We start from the raw sequence: 9,660 nt of genomic DNA on the forward strand, positions 1-9,660 counted from the left end.
AAATATTGTAATTTGGCCAACTCTGCAAGAGGCCGTTCACATATTGCTTCTAAAAACGTGTGGAAAGCGCGCGCGGCCGTGCCGCTGTCTCCTACAAGCGCTTGCGCTCCCGTGGCGTCTGTCGTTGCTATGCAACCAAACTGCGCTCTACATGATGACGACGAAGAAGTATCATTCAGCAAAGGATTAATTTATTTCTAGCCCTTGCATTAGCTTTACTACTAGATATATTTCTGGAGATGAGAAGGAAAAACCCGCCTAGACAAACTAGCGCACCACGTCCGTTGCTTTCATTATGAGCGCGCTCGCCGCGCTCCTACATTTGAAATAACGACCTTGAGCGCGGAAAAGACGCGATATGTGAACGGCCCCTAGAAGCAGACGTCTGAAATGAAAGGCAAACGGCTATTTATTTGGCTTTAGACTGTTACATGAAAATTTAAAAATGAAATGTCATAATTATAATGTTTTGAGAGTTTACTTATGTAATTGTTGCATTAGGCTATGAATTAATAAATGTTTATTGATAAGATCTAGCTATTTCATGTCTTTTCATATACAGTAGCATAAACGACGAGTAGTCGAGTAACTCGAGTATTGTTTTGATAAGAAATCGACTAGCAGAAATCAGTAGTCGTGCAACCCCTAGTGGACAGGTGTCTTTTATACAGGTAACGAGTTTAAACAGGTGCAGTTAATACAGGTAATGAGTGGAGAACAGGAGGGCTTCTTAAAGAAAAACTAACAGGTCTGTGAGAGCCGGAATTCTGGTTGGTAGGTGATCAAATACTTATGTCATGCAATAAAATGTAAATTAATTATTTAAAAATCATACAATGTGATTTTCTGGATTTTTGTTTTAGATTCCGTCTCTCACAGTTGAAGTGTACCTATGATAAAAATGACAGACCTCTAATGCTTTGTAAGTAGGAAAACCTGCAAAATCGGCAGTGCATAAAATACTTGTTCTCCCCACTGTATGTGTGACGTATCTCACCCTGGTGTGTGTGTGACGTATCCTAACCCTGGTGTGTGTGACGTATCTCACCCTGGTGGTGTGTGTGACGTATCTCACCCTGGTGTGTGTGACGTATCCTAACCCTGGTGTGTGTGTGTGACATATCCAAACCCTGGTGGTGTGTGTGACATATCCAAACCCTGGTGGTGTGTGTGACGTATCCTAACCCTGGTGTGTGTGTGTGTGTGTGTGTGTGTGACATATCCAAACCCTGGTGGTGTGTGTGACGTATCCTAACCCTGGTGGTGTGTGTGACGTATCTCACCCTGGTGTGTGTGACGTATCCTAACCCTGGTGTGTGTGTGTGACATATCCAAACCCTGGTGTGTGTGTGTGTGACGTATCCAAACCCTGGTGGTGTGTGTGACGTATCCTAACCCCGGTGTGTGTGACGTATCTCACCCTGGTGTGTGTGACGTGTTCCAACCTGGTGTGTGTGTGTGTGAGCGCATGAGTCTCCTGATCCAGGATCTGTCCTGTTTAACTCTGATGTTCAGTCTCTGAGACTCTCTTCCAGCACATCTGCAGTTGCTGTTATACACGATATATATATTATATACTGTTATACAATCAGCTGAGAGTAATGACCTGTTCCTGACTCTCTTCCATGAGCTCGTCTCCTTCACAGATGATGTGTGTTCTCTCTCTCCTCATCTCTTCTGCAGAGGCGAGCGAGTCTCGTGTCCATCTTCTGCTCAGTGGTCAGTGTAGGTCCTGTGGTCATCAGCAGCTACATCTGGCTACTGGGTCTCTGATGGACACCTGTCCGTCAAACAGCATCACAGAGGAGGAACACACTCACACAAGACGGTGGAGGAACACACACACACACAAGACGGTGGAGGAACACACACGCACACACACACACGAGACGGTGGAGGAACACACACACACGAGACGGTGGAGGAACACACACACACACGAGACGGTGGAGGAACACACACACACACGAGACGGTGGAGGAACACACACACACACGAGACGGTGGAGGAACACACACACACACACACAAGACGGTGGAGGAACACACACGCACACACACACACGAGACGGTGGAGGAACACACACACACGAGACGGTGGAGGAACACACACACACACGAGACGGTGGAGGAACACACACACACGAGACGGTGGAGGAACACACACACACACGAGACGGTGGAGGAACACACACACACACGAGACGGTGGAGGAACACACACACACACACACAAGACGGTGGAGGAACACACACGCACACACACACACACACACTGATGCGCTTCTGAACCTGGCACACAGTGTAGAGATCTGTGTTTGTGACTACAGCTACATCGTCTGCTGGGTTTCAGAGTCGCTTCACACTGACGAGGGTTCAGTCGAGATCAGGAGCGTTTACTTCAAGCAGTCTTTAAATTATTCAATAAAGTTTGGAGATATTTGTCAAACGAGAATATTTGTCTTTGTTCAGTGTCCATCAGCAATGTTAAACACTCATTTGACTCTTTTTCAACTCACGTGTCAACTACACACACTCTCACACACACACACACACACACACACTAAGTGTCTAAGTGGTGTCTGCAAAATAATATAGAATTCATAGACAATTGGAAGAGTTTTTGGGGCAGACCTGACCGGTTGAAGAGAGATGGTATTCATCCCTCCTGGGATGGTGCTGCTCTTCTCTCTAGTAATATGGCACATAGTCTTAGAGCTCGAACATGACAATCTGGGGCTCAGGTCAGGAAGCAGACAGACTGGCTAAACCGACCGTCTGCTAGCGGCCTCGCGTCACCGAGGTCAGATAAATCCCATCACATAGAGCAGGGTTCCTCTAACTCGGTCCTGGAGGGCCGCTGTCCTGCACAGTTTAGCTCCAACCCTGATCAAACACACCTGAGCAAGCTAATCAATGTCTTCAGGATCACTAGAAACTCACAGCTAGGTGTGTTTGATCAGGGTTGGAGCTAAACTGTGCAGGACAGCGGCCCTCCAGGACCGAGTTTGAGGAACCCTGACATAGAGCCTCTTTCACCTAGATATCATCATATAGAGATTGCGTCTGTTCCCCGAATTAGGACTTAGGACAAAAAACTTCCAAACCCATCTAAGGGTAAAAATGTAATAGATGTTCAACAAATAAAAAACAGATATAATACAGATGAGCAAATGATAACGCTCGGGTTGCTGAATATTCGATCGCTTACTTCAAAAGCACTCATTGTTAATGATATGATTACAGACTATAATCTAGATGTGCTGTGTTTGACAGAAACCTGGCTAAAACCAAACTTTAAATGAGTAATTACGGTTATAAACATGATAAGCCTCGTCTGAAAGGCAAAGGGGGAGGTCAAGTCAAGTCACCTTTATTTATACAGCGCTTTTTACAATACAGACTGCATCAAAGCAGCTTCACAGTGATAACATGAAAATAATACAACAAAGTTTGTTCCTAGAATAAAATTGCGTCATCGTCCACCCTAAGTAAGGCAGATCAATAATATTGTTGAATATTAAATGTCCCCAACTAAGCAAGACAAAAGCCAAGGCAACAGTGGAAAGGAACCGAAACTCCATCAGTGACAGAATGGAGGAATAAACCTCGGGAGAACCCAGACTCAGTCGCTCAGTTCTCCTCTGGCCAACGAGCGAACAGTGTGTGATTATGATCCAGGCAGCATTACAGGTCAGAGGTCAGACTGGATCAGAACATTCAGAATATTTATCCAGTTCCCTTTGGTTGGAAGTCGGAGTCACGCCGGTATGGAGAAGAGTTTGTTGAGGATCAGAGCCGATGGCTGTCCCGTGGATGAGGCCCTTCACTGGGCTGATGAGGCCTTCACTGGGCTGATGAGGCCTTCACTTCAGGGATGCGTCGTGGACGTGTGCAGACGCTGGTCCTTCATCAGATCTGGAGAGTGTGTGTGTGTGTGTGTGTGTGTGTGTGTGTGTGTGTGTGTGTGTGTGTGTGTGTGTGTGTGTGTGTCCAGGCGCAGGTCCTTCATCAGATCTGGATACGGCGGACTGCGGTAAACCTCGGATAAACACAGAGACTAATATTAGCATAGACGGCATTCTTCTTATGATGTAACGAGTACATCAGGATTTATGGGAAGTGTTCCCGGTTCCGGCTGACCTAATCTATGCAGCCTAACATTGAACTATAGAAGTCTATAATGTGTTATGTGTATGCTAGGTCAAAGAGATGTGTTTTTAGTCTAGCTTTGAACTGACAGAGTGTGTCTGCTTCCCGGACAATGGTAGGAAGACTGTTCCAGAGTTTTGGTGCTAAATAGGAAAAGGATCTACCGCCAGCAGTCGATTTAGATTATTGATGAGGTATTATTAACTGGCCGGAGTTTTGAGATTGTAATAGACTTGAAGGACTATAATGCGTTAAGAGCTCGCTCAAGTACTGCGGAGCTAAGACCGATTTAGACCGTACCATAGTACTGAGACTGCTCTCGTTAGAGTCACCAATGATTTGCTCTTATCATCCGATCGTGGTTGTATCTTGCTATTAGTGTTACTCGATCTTAGTTCTGCATTTGACACAATCGACCACAATATTCTTTTAAATAGACTCGATAATTATGTTGGCATTAGTGGAATTGCACTAGCATGGTTTAAATCATACTTATCTGACCGTTATCAGTTTGTAGCAGTAAATGAAGAGATGTCTCATCGATCACAAGTTCAGTATGGCGTACCACAAGGCTCAGTACTAGGACCGCTGCTGTTCACTCTGTACATGCTACCCTCACACACACACACACACACACACACACACACACACACACACACACACACACACACACACACACACACACACACACTCTCTGTGTACATGCTACCCTTAGGAGATATCATTAGGAAGCATGGAATTAGCTTTCTCTGTTATGCTGATGATACTCAGCTCTATATTTCTTCACGGCCTGACGAAACTTACCAATTCACAAAATTAACGGAATGCATAGATGATATAAAAAAGTGGATGACCAGCAACTTCCTACTAAATTCTGAAAAAACAGAGATTCTAATTATTGGACAAAAAACTTCCTCACGTAATAACCTAGAATACTGTCTAACACTTGATGGCTGCTCTGTTAAGTCTTCGTCGTCGGTTAGGAACATGGGTGTGCTCTTTGATACCAATCTTTCATTTGAAAGTCACGTGTCTAGTATCTGTAAAAACGCATTTTTTCATCTTAACAATATATCTAAATTACGTCATATGCTCTCATTGACAAATGCGGAACAATTGGTTCATGCGTTCATGACCTCAAGGCTAGATTATTGTAATGCTCTACTGGGTGGTTGCCCTGCACGCTTAATAAACAAACTACAGCTGGTTCAAAACGCAGCAGCTCGAGTTCTTACCAGAACCAGGAAGTATGACCATATTAGCCCGGTTCTGTCAAAACTGCACTGGCTCCCTATTAAACATTGTATAAATTTTTTAATATTGCTGATCACTTACAAAGCACTAAATGGTTTAGCTCCACAGTACTTGAGCAAGCTCTTAACACATTATAGTCCTTCACGTCTATTGCGATCTCAAAATTCCGGCCAGTTGATAATACCTAGAATATCAAAATCGATCCTTTTCCTATTTAGCACCAAAACTCTGGAACAATCTTCCTACCATTGTCCGGGAAGCAGACACACTCTGTCAGTTCAAAGCTAGACTAAAAACACATCTCTTTGACCTAGCATACACATAACACATTATAGACTTCTATAATTCAGTGTTAGGCTGCATAGATTAGGTCAGCCGGAACCGGGAACACTTCCCATAAATCTTGATGTACTCGTTACATCATAAGAAGAATGGCGTCTACGCTAATATTAGTCTCTCTGTTTATACGAGGTTTACCACAGTCCGCCGGATCCAGGCCGTATCCAGATATGATGAAGATGCGACAAAAAAAAAAAAAAAAAAGTATTATAAATATTTAAAGCGACATTATGCAACTTTTCAACCTTTATAATATATTTCCAAGATCCTTGTGATGGTACATCGACTTACAATAGGTTGAATGACACGTCTGCCATAGCCTGACGGGGTCTGTATCGCTTTTACTGGCACTATGTAACTTCGGGGTTCGGGTAGTAACCACAGCACAAAAAGAACTACAAAATTCGACTGCTTTACGGCATACGTCAACTTCCCCCACCACTTCGTCAAATGTGGACGTGAGAGGCCAACCAGCGTTTGTTTTCGGCTTTCGTGCGTATGTTTTTGTCATGGGGGTTGTTTACACCGGTTTACACCTGGCCACTTCATGCGTTTTCTCAGATCGGATAGCTATCCGATCATGAAAAGACCAGGTGTAAATGCCCTCCGAAGCGCATTTGAGACGGATTTGAATCCGATCCCTCAAACCACTTCAGGAGGAGATCTGAGACGCATTCCAGACGAAACTGGACAAGTGTAAATGCATCTGGTTGTTGAAACCACATGTAAATTGTACTCCTCCCAAAAATGCTAAAAAAAAAAAAAAAAAAACATGTGAGAGCGTGTTATAGGCTATATGTTATATCCAGATATGATGACGCTACTGGAACACGCATCACCGCAGATCAGCATCTATTCATAAGCCAACGTGCAAACTATCGCAAATCAAAGTGAAAGTAAGTCACAGACGCTTAACACACAATCTTCATCATTAAAAGTAAAGAAACGAAATGATCTTACCAATGATCTTCACTGCTCTCTTATTGCGGTCGTTGATTTTGAAATTTTAGCTGATGATCAATAAAATGCTGCTCATATCTGTTGCTTTCGGTGACGTGCACTCCATTAAATCTGCATAGCGCGAGAATTGAAGATCGGATTTAAATCCGTTTCGCAAAAATACATTTATGTGACCAGGTGTAAATGGAATCGTTTTGATAAATCAGATAGCATATGCCTCACGAATTAGTTTGGCAGCTGAACTCAGTTGTTGTGAGGTGTATTTATCACGTAGTCCTGAGGGATATCAGACGACACTGTTGACGTTGATTCCTGCGATTATCATGAGAACAGTTTTCAAAATCTCACATAATCAGGACATAAATAAGCCTAATGTAGAGGTTGTTAATAGTGTAAACGAGCACAATTTGCAAACTATTATGATAAATTGCAATAATCATGTCTAATGACATCATAACGGCCAATGTTATGAAATAATGCGACGTACATTTAACTTTATTGATGTTATCTGGCATTTTGTAATGTTTACATTCCAATAAAAACAACACAAATTAAATTATACAGTAGGCCTAGACTATAGACTATTTATTTGTGATTTAGCTGCAATCATGTAAAAACGTTATACTATACTATATTTACGACAGTGCAAGTATTCCACAGCGACTCTAGGGGTCGCTGTTTGACAAAAACACAATTTCTACTTAGTGTGGCTTTAAGGCCAGACAAGTAGTTTATTGAGGGTTGATTGGTAAAGAAGAACTACACGCCTGCACACAGATATATTCTAACGTGCTTACCTTTGGACTGAACACGCAATGCGCATCTGCGTTTTCGTAGGTTTGCGCAGAGATAACGGATAAGCTTTTGCACCTTCCAACCTATTTCTGGGAGTGCGTTCTCAAGACACCGGGCACTGTTTTGTGCGGATGAGCGGCCGGAGCGCGTTAAGGGTTTTCCTGTGAGAACGGTGTCGTGTTAGCGGCCCCTAAGTTTATAACTAATGATCTTCGCAACGGAAGTGAATCAATCAAAACTAACCTTTGCTGGACAATAACTTTATCCTAGAGCTGCTGTAAAGCCTAAACAATCTGTTACTTTAAGTTCCTATTATCACTGTAAAGCTGCTTTGAAACAATCGATAGTTTAATATAGCGCTGATAAAGCCGATAGTATGATAGCGCTGTATAAATGAAGGTGACTTGACTTGACAAGAGATGTGCTCAGTAACACACGTCAGAGAGACTGATTCAGAGTCGAGACCCCTTTGAGTGGCTCCTGAAGCACAAGACCCAGACAGCGGCATAGAGTCGGGCCCACATCCGGCCCAGATCCAGAACAGATCCGGATCCTCCTGCTGTCTGCGGAGGAAACTCTCTCAGCCACAGGGGGATCTGGGTAAACGAGGAACATGCTGGACGGAGCCGTGTGACGTAAACAAGTCCTTTTGTGAATGTTTGTCAGTGAAAGACATGACATGAGAGACTGATGAACTTTAACCTTTCTGGACATTTCAAAGCCTGTTCAATTGTAACTGACCTCACAAGAGTAAACAAACATTACTCAAGTTAGATGTAATGATACACAACACTGGCGAACGGGTATCGCTGCTAACCTTTCAGCAGGTCTTGCCCAAAAGGAACACTATTGGTTATAGAGGGAATGAAATGAAAACCGAAGTTTTGTCGCCTCGCGTTGCGGAAAGAAAATCTTGACACGAGGAGATAACTGACTACTGAAGCAGATATATTCGTCATTCAAAAGGGAAAGCGACACGAAGACTGCATACAAAGCAGCGCTTGCTTACCATTTTAAAATCAATCATGCAGATCACGTTCTTTTGGTGCGTTCAAGTCATTCCGTAAAGATTGAATTTACGAGTTGAACGTGCATGAGTGCCACCACAATGGCGTAAATACGAGTGGGAAGCTCAGGATTTTCTTTATGAGTTACGAGTCAGTGAGCAACATGGCAGAATACCACAATACTTAAGGTATTTAGCAGTGATATTGTCAGGATTTTCTATTTACAGCAAAGTAAGCTAATTGCCTGCACAGAATATGATGGCATTGTAATATAACAATGTAATATGTCACGATAAAGTTTGCAGTGGCTTCATAAATGAATTAAAAACCAAAGTACACCTGATGCACATTTCTCTGCTCTTAATTTTCTAGAGCTAGAGTTTAAGAACCTTGCTGTATTTTTGTAAGCATTCGCTAAACTGAACCGCCAATCAGAGTTCTCTCTCTTACCGACTGATTCTACATGCTGAATCGGCCAAAAAAACACAACACCGAACAGAACCGACGGCGTGGAACGCACCGGAAACACTCAGAAACGGCCCGTTGGCTTGATGTGTGTGAACATTTAAAACAGATGCGATGTCTTCATAAAGACGAGGACTTTGACGAATCGACACATACTTAATACAAGTGCATGAAAATGTTGACAACTTGTTTAATAACTCATAAAACATTCTTCAAACAATAAAACAATTTAATAGTTTCTGTACAATGCTTACTAAGCAGTTTAATTCTATATAGAAAAATGCAGGAGTAGTTTAAATGAACAAACTCCTTCAAATTTAATGGCAGGTACTCTGGGAAAAATAACAGCATTCCATCCACAAATATCTTCAAGCAATAAATATGTATTTATAAATAGTGTAAATGTACATCAGGATTAGAAACAAACGAGGAAGGAAAAAAAACACAGACAATTTAAACGTTATTCCTTACTCTATGTGCAACCCATTTTTCTTTGTGACTTGGCTGTTATGTTTTTCCAATTTTTTTTCCTTTTTCTTACCTAAGAAACAAAATATTGAACATGGTGTCAAAATAACAAGACAGGAAAAACATAAAAGCAGTAAAAAATTATATATATATATATATATATATATATATATATATATATATATATATATATATATATATATATAAAACCTAATTCTTCAC

This window comes from Squalius cephalus, assembly GCF_949319135.1.
Source record: "Squalius cephalus genome assembly, chromosome: 10".
In the NCBI taxonomy this organism is placed as follows: Eukaryota; Metazoa; Chordata; class Actinopteri; order Cypriniformes; family Leuciscidae; genus Squalius; species Squalius cephalus.